The sequence below is a fragment of the Pongo abelii genome, chromosome 20 (genome assembly GCF_028885655.2).
Source record: "Pongo abelii isolate AG06213 chromosome 20, NHGRI_mPonAbe1-v2.0_pri, whole genome shotgun sequence".
NCBI lineage: Eukaryota > Metazoa > Chordata > Mammalia > Primates > Hominidae > Pongo > Pongo abelii.
Window position 1 is genome coordinate 34,285,740 of NC_072005.2, and position 15,112 is coordinate 34,300,851.

The 15,112-nt window shown below is 48.2% G+C and overlaps 1 long non-coding RNA gene across 1 annotated transcript; it reads left to right on the forward strand.

Annotated features, from left to right (window-relative positions):
- Window positions 1-210: 210 nt before the first annotated feature.
- Window positions 211-14,112, forward strand: LOC112130145 (uncharacterized). The gene is made up of 5 exons (XR_002912458.3): window positions 211-1,586; window positions 2,526-2,664; window positions 3,099-3,177; window positions 10,934-11,148; window positions 12,676-14,112. It is a non-coding gene; the product is annotated as an uncharacterized LOC112130145 (long non-coding RNA).
- The last annotated feature ends 1,000 nt before the right edge of the window (window positions 14,113-15,112 follow it).

Consider the following 15,112-nt stretch of genomic DNA (forward strand, 5'->3'; position numbering starts at 1 on the left):
CATCGTGTCATTTCACTCCTAAATACATCCTTGCGGTGCCCCAGCCATCCTTGGTGCATGGTCAGGGAGGCGGGGAGAGGGGTGGGGGAGGCGGGGAGAGGGGTGGGGGAATTCCAATTCAAAGACGTGGGTGACTCATCCTGGAATGCAGCCAAGGTCCAGGGCCTCCGGAACTGCTCTTTACAAACATCCCATAATGCACCTGGAGAGCAGGGAGTTAGGAGTAGATGTGGGAGGAATGTACCTTGGAATTTTATCTTGGAATCTAACGCCAGCATGGAGGACATCACCCAGCCCTGGAAACGTCTGGGTGTCTGGAGGTGCATCCACGCCAGGACCCATGAGCAAGGGAGAGAATGCGACCAACTTCTGGGACTCTAGGGCAGCAGTCTTGGGGAAGTGTGGCATCGTCACTGTGAGAGAGAGCTGGAGGCAGCCACCAGCTCCCCCTCCCTGCCCTCCTCTGCCAAAGCAAGGCCCTGCTATTTCTTTCCACACAAGTGGCATGCAGGAGGAGCCTATTAAGAGGATGGCTGGTCCACTGAAAAAGCGGCAGCAGCTTCAGAAAGGTTAAAATGTGACCCCCCCGCCACCGACAAAAAAACTGTTTTCAATTAAGAAAACAAGGTGTCTATGGCCATAATACCATGAACGTGCCTGGTGTCATCTGATCTCAGAAGCAAAACAGGCTCTGGCTTGATTAATACTTGGATAGAAGAAAACGAAGTGTGCCCATTTTACAGACAAGAAAGACAAGCCTCAGAGAAATAAAAAATTTATCAGCCACCAGGTGACAGAGGCAGCTCTAATCCAGTGATTCCTTCCCTCCTTCCTCATCTTGTCTTCCTAGTTCAAGGTTAGCTCCCAGAGCTCATTCCCGGGAGGAAACAGTTCTGGGTGACTGATTCACTGATCAGCTTGGTTTGGGTTTCATAAAACGCTGTGCTGGAACACTGAGTCAGTACTTCTCCCAAGTTTCCAGTCCAGAGACACGAGGAGAATGCTAAAAGCTCGAATATGCAAATGAATATTTGGACAGATTTCCTCTAGAGTTTCGGCCTCCAGGCAAATTATTTATTCCCTGCAGGAATGCATTTTTGTTTCTGCTTAATGGGTGAAAAAGGAGAAAAGATTTTTCGGGACAACCAAGCTCAGGAATAAAAGTTTCCATGGGAAATGTACTTTTCTGAAAGCAAATGTTGGCTAAACAAGGACAGTGTTGACTAAACACGTGTTCCCCTCACCCAAAGGAATGGAGTCAGAGAATCCCCCAAGCTCCAAATTGTGGGGGCAGATGGATCTCTTGGAAGTTTGTGGTTCGCCTTTCTCCTGCCCAGCCCCACGCCTTAAGCAAAGTGTGGAATGGTCTCGGGAGGACACCCACAAATGTGAGTAGGAAGGTGGGAAGCAGCCTCTCCTCTAATATAGAAAAACAACTGTGACAGACAGAACAAAGCATGTGGTGCAGACGCAAGACTCTGAGGTAGCCCTGGGGAGGGAGACAGCAGCTCGGCAGCCCTTATCCTCAGGAAGCCCTGAGCGCTGAGAGGCGCTGTTACAGAACCAAACTGGGGTTCACTCGCTAGGTGAGTAAAACCCGACAGCCACACCGAGTTTTCACAGCAATAAAAAGGAAAGTATTTATTTGCAGGGCACCAAGCAAGGAGGATCTGGAAGCTACTGCTCAGATCCTGACCTCCTGGATGGCTTGAGGGTGAAGGTGTTTAAAGGTAGGGGTAGGCTGGGTGCAGTGGCTCACATCTGTAATCCCAGCAATTTGGGAGGCTGAGGCAGGCAGATCACTTGAGGTTGGGAGTTCGAGCCAGCCTAGCCAACATGGTGAAACCTTGTCTCTACTAAAAATACAAAAATTAGCCAGGTGTGGTGGCACATGCCTGTAGTCCCAGCTACTTGGGAGGCTGAAGTGGGAGAATCTCTTGAATCTGGGAGGCAAAGATTGCAGTGAGCCGAGGTCACGCCGCTGCCCTGCAGCCTGAGAGACAGAGCAAGACTGAAAATAAATAAATAAATAAATAAATAAATGGGTAAACTTCAGAAGAGCAGAAGCCACAGGCAAAATCAGAAATCTATATATGGAGGGTACACATTGATATTGGCCTAAAAGGGTGGGGGCATCTTTAGGGGAGGAGCTTACAGGTCATAGGTGGATTCAAAGATTTTCTGATTTGCAGCTAGTTAAGGAAGAGAAACTTTGTTTAAAAATTGGGGGTCAGCAGAAAAACATGTTAACTGGCTAGGGGACAGGGGTGACTCCCACCAAGCCTCTCAGGAATAAATTTAAAACAAAGAACAGTGTGGTCAGAGTTCTCTCTGCAGTTCCCTCTTAACCGAGGTCTACCTGTCAGCGAATCCCACAGGGGTCTGCGGTGGGGTCTAGGTGTGTGAAAGAACTCAGGGACATATGTTGAGATGTTATCTTTCATTTCGGTAAAGAAACCAAAAATCTCTGGACTTATTTCCTTGGCTTTAGGTGACGATTGCTTTCTTGCTTACTTACTTCTCAGGCCTACTTAGGTGCCTGGAATTTCCCTTCAAGGAACTCAGGAGTTTTCTTTATTTTCATCCTTGGGAAGGCTCATTAGGCCCCTAAGAGGGGGTCCTGTTCCCATCTCAGGACTAAAATGCAATGAAGATGTTGCTCAGGTATGCTCGGGGAAGACAGGCTGGGAGGGCTGGGTGCCACCTTTAAGGAGAATTCCTAACACATTGGGTGCCCGAACCCCTGATGGGACCTTGTGGTCTTGAATGAAAAGCTCAGGCCTTAGCTCTGTGTGCCCACTGACTTTTACTAAACAGGCTGCTGCCCAGGCTGGTTCAACATGACGCCACCCCCACCCCCTTTCTCTGTGCTCCCCCATCACCCAACCCACAAGGGAGGACCTTCACTCTCACAACCAGCTCATGCCGTGCTGTGCACTCCTGATGAAGGCTCTTGAGCGCCGTCTTCAGAGCTGCTGATAATCTGGCATTGAATGGCCAGGCTGGAGGTTGAATGCTGAATCCTTTCAAATGCTGTGATAAAGCCTGGCATGTCTCAGCACTGTCTCCTTTTGTTTTCAATCATCCTGACACTGCAGAGGCAGCTGGAGAGGGATGGGTCTGTGGGTGACGCCCCGCAGAGTGAAGCCGAGATGATGTGTCCACCAAGGCCGGAGGGTGAGTTTCCCAGTCCTTGTGTGTAACTGGGTCACTATTTTTAGTTGGAACCTCCAGTCAAAAATGTCAAACAGGGAAAATGAATGTGGGCTTGGCTGAGAAGAAGCCAGAGGTGAAGGTTTCGTTCCATCTCGCTTAGCAGCTCACTCTGGGACTTGGAAAAGGCCTTTTCTCAGTTCTGGGCCCAGGCTTTCCCACTTGAACAGCTGACATTCTGTGGATCAGAGACCACCACTACCCCAGGGAAAAGGGACTCAGCCGTAGGAAGCCAGCATCCTGCTGGAAAGTTCTTGCAGGTGTCTGTAATGCTGAGGTTTGCACCAAGCTCTCCCGCTCTTGCCTGCAAAAGTCAGAGAATGTGGCCAGGTGCAGTGGCTTACATCTGTAATCCCAGCATTTTGGGAAGCCAAGATGGGAGAATCACTTGAGCCCAGCAGTTCAAGACCAGCCTGAGCAACATAACAAGACCCCATCTCTAGTGCCTGTGGGCCCAGCTACTTGGGAGGCTGAGGCAGGAGGATCGCTTGAGCCCAGGAGTTCAGAGATTGCAGTGAGTCACGATGACACTACTGCACTCCAGCCTGGGCAACAGAGTGAAATTCTGTCTCTAAAATACAAAATGAATAAAAAATTTAAAAATTCAAGAAGCAGAAAAGGGAAATGTTTAGCAGGGTCACATCTGCCACAGATTTGAACATGCTGCAGAGGAGCCCCATCTGCCACCGCTCCATCAGCCAGGCCCACCGGTCCATCCCCACAGCCTCAGGACCCCCAAATCTAGAGATCCCCAGGCCATGGAAGATGCATGGGACTAAGGACTGGAAGAGAGATCAGCAAGGCAACTTCCTCATCTCCCGGCTAACTGACGGAGCTATTGATGGAAAAATCAAACTCCGTAAGGTATTTTTCAAAGGTTTATTCTGAGCCAGTATGAGTGACCATGGCCCAGGAAACGCAGTCTTAAGAGGTCCTGAGAGAGTGCGTCCAGGACAGTTGGATTACGGTTTAGTTTTGTACATTTCAGGCAGGCAGGAGCTGCTAGTGAAGACATGAATTAATACATGGAAGGTGTATTTTGGACCAGCCCCAAAAGGTGGAATATCTTAAAGCAGGGACTTATAGAACATCAGTGGGCCTTGAGATTATTTAATTTGCAACTGATTAAAGCAGTAGAGCTTTATCTAAAAAGTTGGAGTTAGCAGAGGAGAATGTTTTAAGTTAAGGAAGTTTGTTAACCAAACTACTAGGTCAAAGTGACCTGTAGGGGTGCATGACTTACCCCTTGTGCGGCACAGCCTTAGGTCCTGTTTATAATTGATATCTTCTTGTCACAAAGGGTCTGCTCTGTCAGTCTTATGATCTTTATTTTAGCATGAATGTCAAGCAGTGGTTTTGTCTAAACTCCAAAAGGGAGGGAGTGTAATGAGGCGTGTCTGGCCTTCCTTCCTGTCATGGTCAGACACTCATTTTCTAAGATTTTTCTGGGGTCCCCTAGGCCAAGAAGAGGTACTCAGCTGGTAGGGGCTTAGGATTTTATTTTCAGTTTACAGAGAGCTATGGATAGAAACACCTCCATGACTCCGATGGCTTGAACGAGAATTCTCTCTCTCTCAGTCTCTTTCTCAACACTGAAGGTAGAATTCTCATAAAATACATATAATGCTGCCAGGCGTGGTGGCTCATGCCTGTAATCCCAGCACTTTGGGAGGCCGAGAAGGGTGGATCACCTGAGGTCAGGAGTTCGAGACTAGCCAGACCAACGTGGAGAAACCCTGTCTTTACTAAAAGTACAAAAATTAGCCGGGCATGGTGCTGCATGCCTGTAATCCCAGCTACTTGGGAGGCTGAGGCAGGAGAATCGCTTGAGCCTAGGAGGCAGAGGTTGTGGTGAGCCGAGATAGGGCTGTTACACTCCAGCCTGGGCAACAAGAGCAAAACTCCATCAAAAACAAACAAACAAACAAACAGAAAAATGAAAAACACCATATGATGCACTACCTAGATATGTGCTGAACTTCATACTTATTAATTCTCATGTACAACATATGCTCCAGGCGGTAGCAAGAATGTCAGCTCAGGACAGCCCGGTCCTCACTCATCTGCAATGAAGGACTCTCATTCGTGGTACTGGGGGAAGGATTTAACTGTGGAATGTTGAATGATCCTGTGAATAAATTATATAGAGACCCAGAATAAGTTATATGATGATCAGCCAACTTAATCAAGGATGTTCTTTCCATGAGTAAAGTATTTGGAATTTGTACCATTAAGAAGGGAGGGAAGTCTATGAGATGTGGCTGCAGTGAAGTGGTATATCATGTCCCTGACTCTACTTGTAACTGTGAAAGCTGCTGCTTTTTTTTTTAACTTGTCTCCACAGAGAAAGTGAAAGCTCACTTGAGCATGATCATAGCTCACTGTAGCTTCTAACTCCTGGGCTCAAGTAATCCTTCCACCTCAGCCTCCACAGCAGCTAGAACTATAGGTTTGTGCCACCATGCCCAGCTAATTAGTTTATTTTATTTTTTGTTGAGATGGGGCCTTGTTATGTTGCCCAGGCTGGTCTGGAACTTCTGGCCTCAAGCAATCCTCCTCTCGCCCTGGCCGCTCAAAGTGCTGAGATTATGGGCATGAGCCACAGTACCTACTCAAAAGCTTCTTAAATTAGATCTGGGCTGGAACTGGACTCCAAAATGTGGGAACTAACACATGTTTTATCAGGCTGCCAGCTGAGGGGACTTTGCTGAATTTGTGGTCTCAAGACCCTGGGAGTGACAGCTCTCCTCCCTTCCCGCCCCCCACACACCAGACACACACGTACACGCGCGCGCACACACACACACACACACACACACACAGTCACCAGCCAGGTATGCAGAGATGAGAAATGAGCTGAAGAACTCACCTGCTGAGGTCCTGAGACTCCTGGCCACGCAGAACAATAGCTCCTATTCCCTGAGCACCTGCTATGTGCCACACATAGCTCTAGGTGGCTTTGTAAAATGGCCCGTTGGTCGAATTTAGGTAACAGGGATGTAGCACCTTCCCCCAGCTCATTTATTAGAGAGGATGCCCCTCCTCCAGCCTGAGGAGCCGCTGTCAATGCCAGGGAGCTCTCCTCTAGTTGTAACCAAGTGGATGCTCATTCAGCCTGGGCCTCTTACATTCTCTTTCTGGGGGATAGGGAACTTGGACGCTCATTCAGCCTGGGCCTCTTACATTCTCTTTCTGGGGGATAGGGAACTGGGCTCAGAAATACATAGAGGCCATTGAGAGGCAGGCCCCAGCCATGCAAGCCTGGGCTGGTTCTTGCAGATGGGAGCTCCAGGTTTCCTACCTATAGAGAGAGGAAAATGAACCAGCAAATGTACAAAGAGGACAAGAAAGAGAGGGGGTTGTGGGATGGAGCTGTTGATCACCAAAGCTCCAGACAGATTCCAGCCCTCGGCTCCCAGCCTTCCTGAGAACCCACCTTCCCATAGCTGCACTGATTCCATGGATGTTCTATTGTACTGGGTGCTGCTGGGGGCCAGGCCTTGTAGCCTTGTTCCAGGGCCCTGTGTGCAGTACTCCCTGTCCACGGCGCGTCCACTCTAATGGGTTCTGTGAGGCATGTCCATTCTTTCAAATAAATCTTTGTTTACTGGAGTGAGCCCAAGTAGATTTCTGTTTGCTGCACCCAAGAGATGTGTCATGAAAACCAGGATGGTATGGATTTTCTCCATCTACAGAAGATGACCTGGAAGCTCCGAAGAGGCAAGAAGTGGCCCAAGGTCACCCAGATGCAGAGCTGGACATTTTATTTTTATTTTTATTTTTATTTTTAGAGACAAGGTCTCACTCTGTCGCCCAGGCTGGAGTGCAGTGGTGTGATCATGGCTCACTGCAGCCTCTTCCTCCTGGGTTCAAGCAATCCTCCCACCTCAGTCTACCTTGTAGCTGGGATCACAGGTGTGTGCCACTGTACTCAGCTAATTAAAAAAAAAATTTTATAGAAACAGGGTCTCACTTTGTTGCTTAGGCTGGAGTGCAGTGGTTCGATCATGGCTCACTACAGCCTCAGTCTCCTGAGCACAAGCCATCCTCCTGCCTCAGCCTCCTGAAAAGCTGAGAAAATGGGCACTCACCAACTTGCCCAATTTGTTTTAATTTTTCTACAGGCGAGGTCTCTCTATGTTGCCCAGGCTGATCTCCAACTCCTAGGCTTAGGCGATTCTTCCACCTCGGCCTCCCAGAGTGCTGGGATTACAGGTGTGAGCCCTGGCACCTGGCTTTGAGCTGGATTTTGAAAGCAGCACATCATCTTGAAGCACACTCGCCTCCCACAGGGCTGTCATTGCCTCCCAGGGGCTAAAAGAGTTCATTCTGCCAAAAGAGTTCAGGGCCCTGCACCCAGGGTAACCCCTGGGGTCAATAGCAGAAACCTCAAAGGGCACTGGGAAAGTTCTGCTCATAGCAACACACCCTCCAGGGGTATTTTGAATGCTATATGATGTTGATTCTCACCACAGCCCTGCCGGAGCCACAGCACGGGTGTTACCTCGCTTTTACAGTTGGAGTAACCCTGAGCTTGGAGCAGCCAAAGGGCCTGGTGCAGGAGGGGCAGGACTCCACCCAAGACTCCTGACCTCTCCTCTTTTCATCGCCCAACAATACTTTAAATCTGCACCAACCTTTTACATCATCTCCTCTGATCCCTTCCCTCCTTGGGCTGTTTGCTATTTCTTCTTGGCCCAGTCTCCTCTACAAATTTGCCACCCAACTTCTCAAATATTTTTCACCCCTTCCCAGTGAAGCACCCATCTCCCCTAAAGTCAGGCTCCCCTTGTCTTCCTCACACACTCTCTTGAAACACACCACAAACCAACCACTGTGTTCTCCCCTCCCCTAAACCACTCTATCCGGGTACATGGTACCCCATCAGTGTCACCGTCTCCACCTAATTGCCAGGAGAAACCTGAAGTCAGCAGTGGCTTCAGTCTCTTTCTACGTCATTCACAACATGTCAGCATCACTGGCGAAGTTTCTGTCCAATCCAACCACTTCCATTGCTTCAATGTATCTCTGTCCTGTCTCAACTGGATGGATGCGGTGGCCTCCGGAGAGGTCTTTCTGCTTCCTCCATTGTGGCTGAGTCTATTCTGTAAACAGCAGCCAGGGGCATCCCCGTGCATCCTTTGGATAAATGCCAGGCTGGCACCAGGTGCAGTGGAATCCCCAGGGTGATGTTCTCCCAAGACCAGCACAGGAGTGTCGGGAAAGGCTCATGCTAAAATGCTGATTCCCGGCCCTGAGCCCATCCCTGCAAGTCAGAGTGGCTTAGGAGGGGGTGGGAATTGCTGTTTAAGAAGGTCCCAGCGGATTTTTCCGCACACCAAATGTTGAGGGCCATGGAGGATTCTGACAGGCGAGGAGGAAGGGCGTTGGAAGGAAGGAGCCCTTGGTCCCTGCAGCCACTGAACAAAGCCAGAATCTAAGCTCCCGGGGTGGGGCTGAGAAGCAGCTGAGGGTCAGGAGCCCAGCATCGAACATCTGGCCCTACCACTGCCTGGACGTGCAGGCTCCAGCTGAGGGACTCTCTTTGAGAAACCCAGGTTCCAAGTCACAAAATGAGATAATGACATCTGCCTGGCAGGGCTGCCGTGTGGATTAATACCTTTGCAGTTTGCCCAGCACTTAGCACAGGTGCTAAATGCCTCACAAATGTGGGCATTGTGGTAATTAGTGATGCATCTTCCTGAAAACATCAGTAATTTTCTGGTTGATGATGGATTTACATAACTTGAAGGCCAGTGGGGCTTCCCTGTGGAATGTGCCTCGGATTCCCAAGTAACATTATTCTCCGTTACCCTCTCCTTACACACACACTCCAACACACATATGTACACATGTACCTGCACACATACACCCGCCTAACTCACATATGCACCTAGCACACATAGACACATGCACATTCACACATACACCTGCCTAACACACACACACCTAGCACACATATATACACATACAGACATATACCCACCTAACACACACACACCTAATACAAATATATGCACATACACACGCCCACCTAACTCACACACACACTCCTAACACACATATATACACATACAGACATATACCCACCTAACACACACACACCTAACACAAGTATATACACATACACATGCCCACCTAACACACACACACTCCTAACACACATATTTACACATACAGACATATACCCACCTAACACACACACACTCCTAGCACACATATTTACACATACAGACATATACCCACCTAACACACACACACACCTAACACACATATATATACACATACATGCCCACCTAACTCACACACACACTTCTAACACACATGCATACACATACACACATACACCCACCTGACTCACACACACTTAACACACATATATACACATACACACATACACCCACCTGACTTGCACACACAGCTAACACACATATATACACATACACACATACACCCACCTGACTCACACACACCCCTAACACACATATATACACATATACACATACACCCACCTAACACACAGACCTAACACACATATACACACATACACACATACACCTACCTGACTCACACACACTCCTAACACACATATATATACATACACCCACCTAACTCACACACACACACCCCTAACACACATACATACACATACACCCACTTAACTCACATGCACACACCTAATACACATATATACACATATGCACATACACCCACCTAACTCACACACACACCCCTAACACAAATATATACACATACACACACACACGCCCATCTAACACACACACACCCCAACACACATATATACACATACACCCACCTAACTCACACACACACCTCACACACATATATACACATACACACATACACCCACCTAACACACACACCTAACACACATATACACACATACACACATACACCCACCTGACTCACACACACTCCTAACACACATATATATACATACACCCACCTAACTCACACACACACACCCCTAACACACATACATACACATACACCCACTTAACTCACATGCACACACCTAATACACATATATACACATATGCACATACACCCACCTAACTCACACACACACCCCTAACACAAATATATACACACACACACACACACCCCCACCTAACACACACACACCCCAACACACATATATACACATACACCCACCTAACTCACACACACACCTCACACACATATATACACATACACACATACACCCACCTAACACACACACCTAACACACATATACACATTCACATTCACACATACGCCTGCCTAATTCATATGCACACTACTGGCACACATATATACACATATACCTGCACATACACATCCATCTAACTTACACATACACCTAGCCACACACACATAGACGCTCACACACCCCTTGATACACACCTATCCACGAGCCCCATCTCAGTCCCTGCGAGACTCCCACTGCGCCCAGCACTGTGTGTGGTGGGGAAGGACTTGGCAGGTGTCTGGGGTGGGAGGCGCTGGCCCGTGGTCTGCATGCCCAAGGCTGGCGCTCTGCTTCCCTCTCTTTAACTCCTCAGGGACCAGGAAATCCTGCCTTTCCCTTTCTGGGGCTTCCTAAGTGCTGTGAGTGGTGCCACCTACTTAGGAATTGGTTGGTTTCATTCTTCTGACAATAGTTTGCTCTAGGTCAGTTTGGGGCTGCAAATAAAAGATTTTCTTTATTTTTTGGCAGGGAGGGACATTTCACTTTTTAAATCAGCTTTCTGAAGTATGATCTCCATATAATCACCTAGAAGCATACAGCGCAATGATCTTGACAGATGCCAGCATCCTTGGAACCACTGCCACAACCAACGTCTCAAACCATTCCATCAAACCAGAACATGCCTGGTGCCCTGAAGCGTCTCCCTTCAATGGCAGAACCAGCAGAGGTTCAGTGGTCACAAGGTGAGTGAGGCAGCCTAGGTCTGGCTTCTGGCCATTAATTTTAAATAATTTGCATTTAACTTTGAACCACCACACCTGGTCATATTGGACAGTGCAGGAGGAATAAACTCACTGGCACATCCTTCTGGAGGGTCTACTGTGTGCCCCCCTCCAAGCGGAGCGTGTGGGAACAGAGAGCAGCATCCCTGCCACAGTGGGTGGCAGTCTGCTTGTGAGATATTTTATTTTCTTGAAACAAATAAAAACGACAAAAGGATGCATGGTGTAAAAACTGGTTGTCAGGCTAAAATAAAAAAACCATTAGTGGGCAACACAGCACAGAGTGGGCTCTGCCCAGGCCACATGTGTGCAGTGCCAGGACTTGGCTTCAGACCCAGATGTCCACACCCAGCTCTCCCTATTACACAAAGGCGGACAGAGCTGTGGGCCAGCGGCTGGCAAAAGGCTTTGGGGCAACCAGAGCTCTCCATCGGGGCATTGCAGCCTTTAAGAGAAGGTGGGAACCGCTGCATTTGCCCCGCCCTGGATCTCAGCCCAGGAAATCCACTGTCACAGAACAACAGTCTTAGGAGCTTTCTTACCAAGACAGAAGGAAGCTTCTAAACCCATCAGTGGTGAACGCCAGGTGGGTCTCTGGAACTTTTTCATCATGGAAAACTGAAACTCTCTACTCATTGAACACTGTACACTTGATTGAGAGAGCAAATTGTATGTGTTTTTGCCAGCCTCTTCCTGAAGGCGAACATTTGTCTCGATCTGTATTTGAATTCTTTATCTATGTTTAAATTTTGTATGAGATTGAATTCATGTGTATGTGAACTGAAATGAAATTAAAAAGTCAAACTACAAAAAAGGGGATATTTTTATTTAAAAAGACAACAGCCACCCCATAATCATACCTTGTGCCCCCCTAGGCTGGCATGAGGCAATCCACCATTTGTAAGCATAGACTTGGGGTCAAGGTCCCTACTCCACCCCTTCTTTAGCTTCTCTCTAACTCAGTTTCCTCATAGAAAAATAAAAGCCCTGACTTCATAGGACCATGGTGATGATTTACTCAGTAAGGTACTCCGCACAACATCTGATGCAGAGTAAAAATTGATGCATGTCTAATGTTTACTATATTCCAGCCACAATGTTAAGCTCTTCATATAAACATCAACCCTCCAAGGTGGATGTGATTATTAGTCCTACTCTCAGGATGAGAAAACTAAGGCATATGATTAAATTGCCTGGTGCTAATAAGTAATTGCAGTAATTAACCATTAGAGTTAAGTGCCTGTATTTGTTTCCTAGATCTATGTAACAGGATTTATTTATTTATTTATTTGAGTAAGGGTTTCACTCTTTTGCCCAGGTGGGAGAGCAGTGGTGTTATCCCAGCTCATGACAGCTTCAAACTTCTAGGCTCAACCAGTCCTCCTGCCTCAGCCTCCCAAGTAATTGGGATTACAGGCGTGCGCCAACACACCTGGCTTTTTTTTTTTCCAATTATTTGTAAAAATGATATCTTGCTTTTTTGTGCAGGCTGGTCTCCAACTCCTGGGTGCAAGCGATCCTCCCACCTCGGCCTCCCAAAGTGCTGGGATTACAGGCATGAGCCACCATGCCCAGCCAGGAATGGATTTTCTCACAGTTCTCTGTGGTGGAAGTCTGAGATCAAGGTGTTGGCAGGGCTGGGTCTCTCTGAGGCCTTTCTCCCCAGCTTACAGGTGGCAGCCTCCTCTCTCTGTCTTTCCTTGTCTTCCTTGTGTCCACAGCTGTGTCCAAATTCCCCTTTCTAATAAGGACATCAGTCATGTTGGATTAGGGCCCTCCCTCCTGACCTTGTTTTAGCTTAATCTCTGTAACTTAACCTCAGTAAAGATCCTATTTCCAAATGTGTTCACATTCTGAGGTCCTGGGGATTAGGACTTTGAAAGGGTTAAAACAGGCTCTTCTGGCATATTGACAATTTCAGCTAAAGACTCTTGAGAAACAGCAGGTGCAAAAAGATCACAGTGACCTCCATGCTGTACCTTGAGATGAAATTCCAATGTGAAAGATGCCCTCTCCATCCTAGAAGGGAAAGCAACATCCTTATCTTCGGAAGCGAAAAGTCCAAACAGAGAGCGTACTGTGAGTACCTCATTAGCATCGCTCCATTCTCTAAGCTTCCCCGCAGACTTCAGTTGCTTCTTCACAGCTCTGCTCTTTGTCCCGTCCAATCTCTGAGTAACTGACTCACTGCTTCTGCGGGTCTTCATTTCTGCAGGAGGGCTCCCATGCTACATAAATCCTGCATTATGCTTTTCTCCTGTTAGTCTATGTTATGTCCATTTAATTCTCAGGCCCAGCCGGGACCCTAAGAGGACAGAGGTGGAGTTTTTCCACCCCTAACAACTTTCGCCGATCACAATTCAATCCTAGCAGTGCCTTTCTCTGGAGGGGCTCTGCCAGCATGAATTCCTTTACGGGTGGAAGCCTCACAGTCCAGTCTACCAGTAAGGTCTATATGGGATTGGCTGGAGGGAGCTACGAAGTCAAGCGGCGTCAGGTACGAAAAACATAAATCCCATATCCAAGGGCCGGGAGGCGGTAGAGCAAACCACGCACAGCCGGGCAACTTAAGGGCAAGGAAGGCTTCCTGCAGGAGGTGAATTTGGCACAAGGGATACGTTTTTAGGCCCCGAGTGGAGGATCTGGGTTTCAAACCAGACTTTTGAAAAACACACTCCTATTGTAGAAAGGCTTGCGGGTTGGTTTTAATCACTTCTCAAAGCTACACTAGGCGTTCGCCGCTCAGGATCCCCAGTTTAGCCTAATTAAAAAAAAGTAATTACATCATATTACAGATAATTTGATTGTGTCTGAGACGATAATTGAGTTAAAACGCTTATTGTAACAGACACATCAGATTGGCAAGGAGGAAGCTCGGCTTAAATACAGTGTTGAGAGTGGAATTAAAGGATTGTCAATGCAGTTAATGCAATAGTAATTATTTTCTGAACATAAATTCCTGAGTAGCGAGGACACAATTATATCTACAAACAGTCATAAGAAAATAATTACTCCACGTTCCACCTGAAGCAACAGTCCATAAAAGCTCTGGTGCTGCTCTCCAGGAAGCCGGGCTCTTTCCATCAGAAACTCTCGGCTGATGCCAGTACTGAGAAAAGGGCTCCCAAGCACTGCGGGACTCACCAGGCAGCCTTAGGACAGGCTTTCCAAGTGCGATTGCTCTGCCTGCATGACACTGAGGCCCACCGTGTATATGACCACCCCGACAGGCCGACACTTAAGACACCCCACAGGATGAACACACACGTCTTTCGTTCACAGACTGCAGTCTCCAGCCTCACCCCCTGGGCCACCCACCCACCCCTGCTGGACTGACAGCCTTCCCGTACCATCCAGGGGCCATGGCCTACTTTGTCAACCCTTCCTTGTGAAGATCCTCATCTTCCTGCCATGCCTGCCCAGCCATACTCTAGCCCTGCATCAGCCAGACCCACTGGTAGATGTCGGGACGATCTCACACTCGGTCCTGGAGCTGCCCAGGAACCTCACTGTCCTCCTGTGCTCACCCTTGCTCTCCTTGGCCACTTGCTCACCTGGTGAGCTTCCCCTCTCCAAAGCGACGCCATCTTCTACTCCAGATCCTCTCCATCCCAATCCACAGAGGGCATGGGGTAAAGGAGAAGCCCCAGACAGGAACTTCTTCAACGTCTGCCTCTGGCCCTCAACATTGCCTGCAAACAATGTCACCTGTAAAGCTCTTCTGCTTGGGTTTTGTCCTAAGGTGGTGCCTGTTCTCCTCCTCACTCAGGCTGGCTCCTCACAGTCTCCAATCCTGTCCTGTCCTGACTCCTTTGCAGGCCTCCTATGTGGGCTTCAGTGCCCCCCACCTCAAAAGCTTATTCCCTCAACTCAACAGGCACCTCAGTCAAACTTCCGGAAGGTCTCCCTCCTTGCTCAGGGCAGC